The 12702-nt window shown below is 42.0% G+C and overlaps 1 pseudogene; it reads right to left on the bottom strand.

The window, feature by feature from the left end:
• Positions 1–262: 262 nt before the first annotated feature.
• Positions 263–12702, bottom strand: part of LOC140912936 (up-regulator of cell proliferation-like) — a 107602-nt pseudogene continuing 95162 nt past the window's right edge.

Below are 12702 nucleotides of genomic sequence, written 5' to 3' on the forward strand. Positions count from 1 at the left end.
CCTGAAATGTTTGCTGACCTCACCCACTATCCTTCCTCTCAGGGCTAAATAAAACAAAAAGTTCCAAGGCAACATTTCAAAATAAATAAGCCAGCACAAAAAAGTCTGTTCCCAAGTTTATTTTGTTTAACTGTAAATGGTTTTCTGTTGTTTCTTATGCGTGATTACATTAAAACAAGAATACTAATTTCTTAATGCACAATAGGGAGAGTAAATGACAGTCATGCTCTAAATATAGCAGTTTAATTGTCTTCAACGGATTCTAATTGTCTTCAACTAAGCTATTGCTGGAAATGGCCAGGTCCTGCTGCAGCTCTTTGCAAAAGCTGTCTAAAAAGGCAGAAACTGTGTTATTGTTTTTATTTATGGAGTTTTTCAGAATTCCCTTGATTTTATTTATTATTCTGGATAGAATCCCTTTCTCCAAATCTCTCAAACTTGCCTTCCCTTCATAGTGGTCTATCAGACATCTCTGTATCCAGGATTTGACAAACTCTTCATAGTTACTTATCTATTTCACATAGTTGTCAAAGTTCATCTCTTCCAGCAGCTTCTTTAGCAAAAAGAACTGAAAGAAGCTTTGGCTGGCGTATTCAAGGGCCTGTTCACTGCTGAGAAAATTGTCAACTATTTCTAGTCCGAGCCTTTTGTTGACATAACCCACCAGGGCAGGTTTGAGACACTGATCGCAGAAATTCCTCACCCTTGTTTGGCTTTCCTTCTTTTCCAAATAGAGATCAGTAAATATGGAGAAATAATGAGGTTTCAGCTTCTCCAGATGTTGCTGAGGATCATTTTCTTTGATAAAATCTTCATGCATCTTCTGAAATGCCAAGCTGCTTCCCCCAAAACGTGACGCTTCAGGTCAACTTCAAACAAAGGAGAAGTGTGAAGTTGCTCAATCTCCTCCTCTTTTAACCTCTCATTAACCATATGCAGCAGTTCTCCACAATAGGTTTCATCATAGTCTGTTTTGGATTTAACTTTTTCTTCAATGTATTTCTTGCATTCAGTCATTAAAGATAGAGCAAACTCTTCAGTTTTACAGTAACATTCCTGTGAGAAGTATTCTGCAACTGCTCTGGTCCATTTTAAGTTTAAGTACTCCTTCTTCATTGTGAAAGACTTCATTCTATAATCCAGCAGGCTTTTTGCATGTTGTAGTATCTGTCTGACAGCACCCGCTCTGTGCTTCAGATCCTTTCTCAGCTGGAGATCCATATCTTGAACAACTTGACGTTTCTGTAAAGTACAGAGCGTTAACTCTGACAGGGTTTCTCGCCACATCGTTTCAAATTCTTTTTTCAGTTTCTCATGGTCTAATTTATCTTCTCTGTTTCGGTATTCAGCCAAGAGTCTGTCAACTTCCCCTTCAATTTTCTGCTTGTACTCAGACTGGGTATTGTCTATCTTGTGCTGTCCTCTTCGTATTCGAATTGCTTCCTTACAGTTACTGGTTGAAGAATTTTCAAGTTCTCTTTTGAGGCTATTTGTGCTCCTTTTGAAATCTTCTCTGTACTTTTCTATCAGGTTCAAATTTGGAGCTTCACTTTTAAAATACTGTTCTCAGTTATTCAAGAGCTTCTGTTCTCCCTGCTCTAGCTTCCCTTGTGCTTCCATTTTTAAGCTGTGAAAGAGATCACCCTCTAGTGTCTCTGGCAGCTGATTCTGGATAAAAGTTTCTTTTTCAGATATCCAGAGATACATCTCCTTGCGGAAACCCCATTCCCATTCAGAATACTTCATAGACAGCTGGTGATAGGCTTCAGCTACAAGGCTATTTCTAAAGCTAAAGATGAAGTTCTCATGTTTCACTGACTTCCACAGGCTCTTCAACCATACAATAAAATCAGGAATATCCTTTCCAGCTCTTTTCCGTGAACGGTTCTCTATGAATTCAAACAGGTATTTCTTTAGCTCACACACACTCTCACTGTATCCAGTGTTTACGGGAGCCATGGGAGGGACTCCATGCCGCAAGTCAGGCATGTACCAATTGTGTTTTTCTGGGTCATACTCCATAATATCAGAAAATGCCATTTCCCTGCTTTGCTTTTCCATCCTTGCTGCAGCTTTGGTCATTTCATTCAGCTGCTCCAGGAGGTGTTTCCTGTCCCTCATGTTTTGATCATGAGCAGACACATCACTGACATTCTGGTGCACAAACTGGCAGTTTGGCTGTTGTCCTATTTCCTTCATTCTGAGAAATGCATGGACCACAATTTGCAGAACATCCTTCATTTCTGTGGCATTCTCCATGGTCATGTTAACGATGGTGATGTCACTCAGTCCAATCACCAGGGTGGCCAGCTCATTGTCATGTTGATAACTGTCTTCCAGTGCTGTTAGTTCAGGGGCCTTCAGACCTTCAGTGTCTATCACCAGGATGAAATCACAGCCAAGCAGCTCCTGAACAGCTTCTGTAACTTTAATGAGTGTCATGAACGCTCCTTGCGTACATCGATCGCTACATTGATCAACTGCAGGCCGAACATGGTGTTGAGAAGAGTGGATTTCCCAGTACTCTGCACTCCCAGCACTGTTATAACCACCATTCTGGATCTACCCCCTAGTCTGATATGGAGATGAGTTAGAACATCTACTACCCAGCTCATGGGGATGTTGGAGGCATCTCCATCGATCAGCTCCACAGGAAACCCTTCCAGCATCAGGTCAGCTGCTGTGCATGGGAGATGGGAGAATTGTCTTTGGCTTTCTTCCATTTTCCCTTCTTTAACCATTGAGCATTCAGCGTCATAGAACTGTCCCAACTCACGCATGAAATGCTCCACCCCCAAGGAACTATCAGATATTAATTTATCTAATTCCTCCAGCTGTTTTCGGTCCACTCCTGGAGTTTCACATTTCTCTTTATAGTCTGCCCACATTTCAGAAAGATTCCCCCTAGCAATATTATCCAGGCTAAATTTCATCCATTTCAGAAAGTAATGTTTCTCCACTGGATTCAACTGTACTATTCCATTGATAAACTTAGTCAAACCATTAGTACGGTCACACTGATTGTGCTGTCTACGTATCTCTAACCATTTCTGTTTCAGCGCAGATTTATAGTCTTCAATGGCCACGTCCCCTTGCCTTTTCATTTGGCACATCTCTTTTTCCAATTGAGCCAAGTTTTTCCATGGGTCTCCTTGCAGGCTCAGCATTCCCCTTTTGTATTTCGCCCCATCTCTTATTTCTGCAGTGATTTCTTCAGTATATTTCCTCGCACACTGACATGCCTGACACTCCTCATCCACCTGGATTCCTAGGTCACGTGCCGTCACAGCCATGGCTTCCAAACTCACTGTCTTCGGAGATGAATTCACTATGGTTCCTATGGTGGACTTCACCTTTTTCACAAATCCTGCATTATTCATGGTACTATCTTTCACCAGTACTAGTGATTTGCTCAGTTTCAACACTGAGGACAGCTTATTAAGAAATCCCAGAGTTTCTTTGGGTTTCTTATTCTTGCAGTTGAGGATGAAGTAATATTTAGAGCTGGATTTTTTCAGAGATGATAACAGCTCGTATTCTCTCTCACCGATGCTCTCGGTAACTATGAACACTGCGGAGGAGACCGCTGTTAAAAAGCTAAACTGTAGCCAGTGGGACTCAATGTCTCCGTGCAGATTTGTAACTGCAATGGGTTCTGGGAAAAGATCAGAAATTTCCGTCCCCCCAGGGAAATACCAGGAAATCTCAACCAGCCCATCTGCGATTTTCTGAAGGAAGTTCCCAGACTCCATGTCCCAATGGATAAAGAAATCGTGGTGCTGCTGGGAGGGGCTGAGAACCTCATTGAGGAGTTGGGACTTGGAGAAGCTGTAGCTCCCCATCCACACAAAAGAAATCGTTGGCATTTCTGTGAGCACCAGGCTCTCCTCTCTGAACCCTCTGCTCTCTGCCAGGGAGTGCGGCCTCCACTTCCTCACAATGTCCCTCATGGCCCACAGTAATAGGGTGCCCTTGGGGGTGTTGAGGGTGGGTAGCACCAGAGGGAGGGCAAACTGGCACATGGACATTTTGGACAGGATCTCCTGCTGTAGGAAACTGAGCAAAGCAGAACAGCACAAAGAACATCAAGAGATTGCAGAGAAACTTTCATCTCAGTGTCACTAAAACAGAAAGTGCCATCAGTATGCAGTTTCTCCTCATAATCATCCATTTCTTCTGCAGGAGCCTTGTGCCCAATGCTTGTATTTCTGGCCGTCCCATTCAGAGCCATGACCTTCCTCAGGAAATGCCAAGGTAAATCACCTAATGCCTCTGGAATCCTGTTCTTGATGCTTTCTGGGCAGATCTCCAAAACATCCCTCAGCCTGATCTTGATGCTTCTGTGCTTCTCCAGGTTTAATCTGGACAGAACATCTTGAAATACTTTACTTCTTTCTGCAGAAGGAAGTTAAAACAAACCAAAATTTCAGAGTAGAAAATGGTGACTTTATATACAGTTTACTCATTCCATAGACAGCCTGATGTTTGTAATTTAAAGAAAAGCAGTACCCAGTAAGTAACAGATGACTTATACATCCTGGGTTCAATTCTTCTCTTACTTATATTGGTATAACAAAAATGAAGCCAATGGGATTACTTCCATGCAAATAAAACATAGTTCTGGCCCACTTTGAACTCCACTAGGTTGGTTTGCATTGTTTGATCCCAATCCTTATCCTCAGCGCAGTGCAGAGTCCACTTGAAAATGGCTTAAGTGGCCAACTGAGAATTTCCTAGAAAATCTTCCAGTATAACCAGCTCTATGACATCCCAGCTCACAGCTACTGGAGGAGGGGGCATAGACTCAGGACCCTGTCTCTGTGGTGATCCCAGAAGCTGGAATGATCCCTTGGCTGCTCTAAGCTGCTGCTCAGGATCAGACTGGTGCCTGGCAGTCTGAGGATCAGGTGGCTGTGATGGTAGCCTACACCCGTCACCCTGAGCTGTGCTGGGCATCAATGGCTCATCCGGAGGATCTGACCCTTTATTTCCCTTTCAGCAGTCAGTGCAGATTACACCTTCTGGGAAGACTTATTTTTGATTTTCTTCATATCTTCCTCCATCTCTTTGCTGGGACATGTCTTTTACAGGTGTAGCTAACAGCACTGTGGCTTTGCTTACTTCCCAGCGACCAAATCAGTCCCTTCACTCACGCTACTTCCTCTCTCCTTTTGGGGAGCTGTGAGTACTGTCATTACTTACAAAGCAAATTTACCCACATTGCAACATGGGGAGCTAATGCTAAGACACCTCCAGGCCAGTCCTGGTATGGTAATGTCTCCAGTGCAGTGTTAGGGTATTTGGACCTGATAAAAAATTAACCCATTTATTATGTGTTATAGAGACATTATTAAGGTCACAAGAGCAAACTATTCCACTGCACAGGAAAGATAGGAAGAATGGCAAGAGACCACCCTGGCTTAACCAGGAGATCTTCCATGATCTAAAAATAAAAAAAAGAGTCCTACAAAAAGTTGAAACTAGGTCAGATTACAAAGGATGAATACAAACAAACAACGCAAGAATGAAGGGGCAAAATTAGAAAGGACAAGGCACAAAAGGAAATCAAACAAGCTAGGGACATAAAGGGTAACAAGAAAACATTCTACAAATACATTAGAAGCAAGAGGAAGACCAAGGACAGAGTAGGCCCATTACTCAAAGAAGACAAAAAAGCAATAACAGAAAATGTGGAAATGGCAGACGTGCTTAATGACTTCTTTGTTTCGGTTTTCACCAAGAAGGTTGGTGGCGATTGGACGCCTAACATAGTGAACACCAGTGAAAATGGGGTAGGTTCAAAACAGGAAAGAGTAAGTTGAAAATTACTTAGACAAGTGAGATGTCTTCAAGTCACTTGAGCCCAATGAAGTGCATCCTAGAATACACAAGGAGCTGACTGAGGAGATATCTGAGCCATTAGCTATTATCTTTGAAAAGTCATGGAAGACGGGTGATATTCCAGAAGACTGGAAAAGGGCACATATGGTGCCTAACTATAAAAAGGAAAATAAGGACAACCCAGGGAATTACAGACCAGTCAGCTTAACTTCTGGACCCGGAAAGATAATGGAGCAAATAATGAAGGAATCAATTTGCAAACATCTAGAAGATAATAAGGCAATATGTAATAGTCAGCATGGATTTGTCAAGAACAAATCATATCAAACCGACTCGATAGTTTTCTTTGACAGGGTGACGGCCGTGTGGATGGGGGGAAGCAGTAGATGTGGTACATCGAGACTTTAGTAAGGCATCTGATATAGTCTCAAATGACCTTCTCATTAAAAAACTAGGAAAATACAACCAAGATGGAGCTATTATAAGGTAGGTGCATAACTGGTTGGATAACCATTCCCAGAGTAGTTCTCAATGGCTCACAGTCATGCTGGAAGGGCACAACGAGTGGGCTTCTGCAAGGATCAGTTTTGGGTCTAGTCTGTTCAATATAGTCATCAATGATTTAGATAATGGCATAGAGAGTACATTTATACAATTTGCAGACGATACCAAGGTGGGAGGAGTTGCAAGTGCTTTGGAGGATAGGATTATAATTGAAAAAGAGCTGGACAAACTGGAGAAATGGTCTGAGGTAACTAGGACAAAATTCAATAAGAACAAATGCAAAATATTCCACTTAGGAAGGAACAATCAGTTGGACATGTACAAAATGGAAAATGACTGCCTGGGAAGGATTACTGCAAAAAAGGGATCTAGAGGTCAGAGTGGACCACAAGCTAAATATGAGTTAACAGTGTAAGACTGTTGCAAAAAAACCAAATATCATTCTGGGATGTATTAGCAGCAGTGTTGTAAGCAAGACATGCAAAGTAATTCTTCTGCTCCAGTCCACGTTGATTATGCCTCAGCTGGAGTATTGTGTCCAGTTCTGGGTGCCACATTTCAGTAAAGATGTGGACAAACTGGAAAAAGTCCAGAGAAGAGCAACAAAAATGATTCAAGATCTAGAAAGCATGACCTATGAGGGAAGATTGAAAAACTTGGGTTTGTTTAGTCTGGAAAAGAGAAGACTGAGAAGGGACATGATAACCGTTTTCAAGTACCTAAAAGGTTGTTATAAGAAGGAGGAAGAAACATTATTTTCCTATCCTCTGATGATTGGACAAGAAGCAATTGGCTTAAATTGCAGCAAGGGAAGTTTTGATAGGAATTTTTTCCTAATGCCCGAACTGTCAGGGTGGTTAAGCACTGGAATAAATTGCCTAGGGAGGTTGTGGAATCTCCGTCATTGGAGATTTTTAAGAGCAGGTTAGACAAACACCTGCTAGATGGTGCTTGGTCCTGCCATGAGGGCAGGGGACTGGACTTGATGACCTCTCAAGGTCCCTTCCAGTCCTATGATTCTATAATGAAGCACCAGCTCTGCTTTAGTTTAGGTTGAGAAGCCCTTTCTACTTAAATGTTATTTCTTCTTAGTGCTGTAAGATCTCTATGCTTACTTGGACTATCTTGAAATTTGTTGTCTCATGGGGGAACAGGATAGGGTTAGTGACCCAAATTTCAGGGTCATTTGAGCAAGGAGTTCCCCAGACACAGCTCGTCAAAAACACAGCATTTTGCAAAATCAGCAGTCTTACAATGGAGGGGATTGTGCACCACAGAGCTCAGCATCCCCTACTTGATCTCAGTCACTCAGCATTTATTTCAGCCAGTGTGTGGCACTGACTGCCCGTTTGAGTAAGCAATACTGAAAACATCTATTAAAGGAAACCTTTGGCTTTCTAGAACACTGCGTGCAAACACTCATAAGCCAAAGAGATTGAAACGTGCATGTGCTGTGAGCCTAGGCAAGAGTCTTTCCAGACAGTCCACTCTCACAGTAGCTGGATGGCTCAAGTACATTTGAGCCCTACTCTACTCCACAGTATTAACAACCTTCCTCAGAATACCATCCTTGCCGCCATGGATGTCACTTTCCTATACACCAATATCCCTCACAATGACAGGATAGCTGCCTGCCCCAAATATTTAAAAGACAGTGGACAACCATCAATTATCCATCCCAAACACATAGCCAAACTCATCCAGTTCATCCTCGCCTGTCATAGATTTACCTTCAGCAATAAACATTTTGTCCAAAGCATGAGAACAGCCAGGGGTACTAGGATGGCTCCCCAATATGCTAACCTCTTCATGGGTCATCCTGAAGAAGAATTTCTGGAGAAGTGCATCATGAAACCAGTGATATACCTAAGAAATTTTCATCCTATGGGAAGACAGCTTAAACTCCCTCAGACTTCCACCACAACTTCAACAACCACCACCCATCCATTAAACTCTCTCTGGAGCTTTCCCACACTAGCATCAACTTCTGGACACCACAATCAGCTTCATCAATGGAACCCTACAGACAACCATATACAAGAAAGCCATGGATCACCACACCTACCTTCATAGATCTAGTAACCACCCCAACCATACCAAGAAATATGTTATTGACAGCCAGGCACTCAGATACCACAGAATGTGCTCTGAGGAGAAAGTAAGTGATATATACCTTAATGAAGGGATAGCCTATTTTTGTCAAGGTCCAAATTTCTTGGTCAAGGTATAGTCAAGGTCCAGACTCCAAGAAAAAAATGTTTAAAAACCCATAATGATAATAAACAAATAAAAACATTGTGGGGTCCATTCAAAAGCATCTCGCATTCCAGATTTGGCCCATGGTCCGCCTATTGACTATCCCTAGCTTAACACACTTGTTGTTGATATTGTGAAGGCCAAAACTATAACAGTGGTCAAAAAAGACCTAGGTAAATTGATGGAAGATAGGTCCATCAATGGCTATTAGCCAGGATGGGCAGGGATGGTGTCCCTAGCCTCTCTTTGCCAGAAGTTGGGAATGGGTGACAGGGGATGGATCACTTGATGATTACCTTTTTTATTCATTCCTTCTGAAGCACCTGACATTGGCCTCTGTCAGAAGACAGAATACTGAGCTAGATGGACTTTGGTCTGACCCAGTACGGCCACCCAGTATGGTCACTTAAAACCACCTTCACCAAACAAGGACACTTCATCAGAGAAGTAGATTGCATCATGCAACAGGCCACACAAATACCCCAGGAGAACCTGCTTCAATACAGAAATAAACCCCCTTCTGACTGCATACCCCTATTTGTCACCTACCACCCCACACTGGAACCCATACAGTAAAGCTAGTGTAACCACCAATGGGTGTAAACAACTACACCCCATACGCGATGGGTACCCCATCATGAAAGAAATATTTCAAGAATCATCTCTTCTGGTCTTCGAACAATCTCTTGAAACTCATTGTTGCCCTGGTTTGAGGGATGTGTATACCCCATTATGTGATCAAACTAATTGCAACCATATTATGTGCATTCTGCCAATAGGAATTAATGAAATAGAACACCACATAGTTAAGGGTTAATTTGGAGACAGGCTTTTAGAAGCGAGGTCATATCTAGCTGATAGTTTTTGCTAATCAGAATGGGAGGAGGGGACAGACAAGTAAACAACTGAGACTGAAAACCTTGGTGGTTGGAAAACTTTGAATCTAGGCACCTCTGATATGAAAAGTTGACTGAAAGTTAGAAAAGAGATGATCCAGTTGGGGTCATTATGACCTATGTGTTTTGTAGAAGTTAGTCATAAAAGATTAGCTAATAGAGTATATTGTGGAGCAGTCCTCTGAAGCCATCTTGAGACACTTTTTTCTGACACCCTTTCTCCCTGGTGGGTGAGCAACTGGTCACTGCAAACCTGCTGTTAATTACTCAATACCATTCCAGATCTGAGGAAAAAGATCTGGGATGTTCTAAACCTATTGCTTATGTCTCTGTATGCTTAAATCTAATAAACTGCAGTGTTAGATAAGAGCATACTTACTTGCATTTAATCCTTGATCAGACAGAAGTGCTGTGTTCCTGTTGATTGATTCCTGACACTACATGGAGTGAAATAGTTAAGTTGCCCCTGCTGTGGGTTCTGAAAACCCCAGATAACACTCGTCATCAAGAGGAAGCTCCCCACAGACCAGGACACACCCACTCAAAGCAGCACCAGACTCTGCCAGAACTATAGATGCAAAACTTGCAGACATATCTCCATTACTATAATGATCAACATTCCACACAAAACACCTTTCAAGATCCCAGGATCTTATACATGCCTATCACATGTAGCACACTTCATCCAGTGCACTAAATGCCTGAATAATGATTATATGGATGAAACAGATAAGCACTATAAACTCAAATGAATATACATAGGAAAATGATAAAAGACAAAAACAACCGATCACCTGTGGGTAAACACTTTTCAGAAAGTAATCACTCTGTATCTGACCTATCAGACCCAATCCTCAAAGGCAACTTGCACAGCATTTTCAAAAGAAGAACCAGGGAGCTTACATTCATTACTCTGCTGGACACCAAATCGTGGATTATGGACATCATGGATTGAACAGAGACACTAGATTTATGGTTTATTAAAACAATCTGTAATCCACTAACCCCTTCTTTTTTTTCTATTTGCAGCGGTGCTAATGGCCCATTCTACTTTGAATGGTCCCTTACAATATGTGCTAATTAATTATGCTAAATAATCTGTTCCATCTTGCATTTTGCTCTGACATTGGGAGTAATGTTCCCAGACCTGAAGAAGAGCTCTTTGTGGCTCAAAAGCTTGTCACTCTCACCAACAGAAGTTGGTCTAAGAAAAGATATTACCTCACCCACATTGGCTTTCCAATATCCTGGGATCTACCCAGCTACAACTACGCTGCAGACAACCCTATGCTTGTCAGAAATCTGAGAATAATCTCTAGGAATATTGACAGGTTTCAGAGTAGCAGCCATGTTAGTCTGTATGCACAAAAAGAAAAGGAGTCCTTCTGGCACCTTAGAGACTAACCAATTTATTTGAGCGTAAGCTTTCGTGAGCTACAGCTCACTTCATTGGATGCATTCAGTGGAAAATACAGTGAGGAGATTTATGTACACACAGAACATGAAAAAATGGGTGTTATCATACACACTCACTTAAGATGAGCTATTCAAGTTGCAGTGGGGGAGGTTTAGATTGGATATTAGGAAAAACTTTTTCACTAAGAGGGTGGTGAAACACTGGAATGCGTTACCTAGGGAGGTGGTAGAATCTCCTTCCTTAGAGGTTTTTAAGGTCAGGCTTGACAAAGCCCTGGCTGGGATGATTTAACTGGGAATTGGTCCTGCTTTGAGCAGGGGGTTGGACTAGATGACCTTCTGGGGTCCCTTCCAACCCTGATATTCTATGATTCTATGATTCTATGATTACCAGTAGGAGAGTGGGGGCGGGGGGTGGGGGGAAGAAAACCTTTCTTGATAACTTCTGGAAATGGCCCACCTTGCTCATCACTACAAAAGGTTTTCTCCCGTGCCCCCCCACCCCCCCGGTGGTAATTATTATTTTCTGTGGGTATCTGCTGCTGTTCTTGTGACACAGTGCCCTCTGGTGGGCAAAAGGTGGAATGCAGCAACATTTTGGCAGAAGCTTTTTTTTTTCTACACAAAAAAATTAAAGATATGCATGGCTCATTAATTATGCATGCCTACAGTAGTACAGAATTCCTCCCGGAGTAACGTTTGGCGAAAACCTGATTTCACAACAGCTGTTCCTTTGTAGAAGATTTTCTTCTTTGATGAAACACAAATGCCTCATGATCAAAAAAATCCCATTCCCCATGCACCAAGTGAACACTCCAAGGGTTGAAATGCAGTAGCATTCAAGTTCAAAATCTTGGTCTTTATCTTCAAGGTGCTCAATGGCCTTGGCCTAGTGTATCTAAAAAATCAACTAACGCTACAGGACAAAGACTGTGGTCAACATTTACTCTTGTCTGCCACAATGAAATGGAATTCTTTACAAGGTAAAGCTCGTCTAGGTAGGAGACAGAGTTTCCTTGAAAAGGTGACCAATAATTTAAATCTGATTGAATATCAGATTAGGAGTGAGCAGAGGGATTCAAAGAGGAAAGTGATGGGTTCAAATCAACAGGTAGAGGACATGCTTTTAGCAGCTCAACCTCAATACATTATTTCTTTAAAAAAATGCTTATGGATACACTGGACACAGAAATATTTTGGATTGCTTTTTCCCAAAATTGGCATTTCTGAATTGTTTGGGATATATACTCAATGTGTGTCCACCTCAGATACCCATCCTACCTGACCTTCAATGAAATTGAGGAGTTCAACATTAATAATTAAACATTGTTTTAAAACTAAGTATTTTAAATACTTGTGGCACCTTAGCGACTAACAAATTTATTTATATGCTCAAATAAATTTGTTCATCTCTAAGGTGCCACAAGTCCTCCTTTTCTTTTTGAGAATACAGACTAACACGGCTGCTACTCTGAACCCTATTTTACATACGTTATTCTTCCTCTATAATGTGGTCATGGCCTTTCCAGTGTGCAGTAAATCAGTTACTGAAATTGCGAACTGATGGTAGTTGGCTTATTTAGGCACATTATGGTGCCTTTCCTCAGTCCTCAAGTCCATGCAGTTCCATCCCCCCTCTTGAGTCACATGAGCTTGGGGAGGAGAGAAACTACGGAGACAACCCAGAAACTCAGCTGAGGGGGACTGGGGCATGCAGCTCTAATGAGGACCTGCAGATTCGGATGGTGTCATCAATCACACGTTCATAGAATCATAGAATATCAGGGTT

This window comes from Lepidochelys kempii, chromosome 6, assembly GCF_965140265.1.
Source record: "Lepidochelys kempii isolate rLepKem1 chromosome 6, rLepKem1.hap2, whole genome shotgun sequence".
In the NCBI taxonomy this organism is placed as follows: domain Eukaryota; kingdom Metazoa; phylum Chordata; order Testudines; family Cheloniidae; genus Lepidochelys; species Lepidochelys kempii.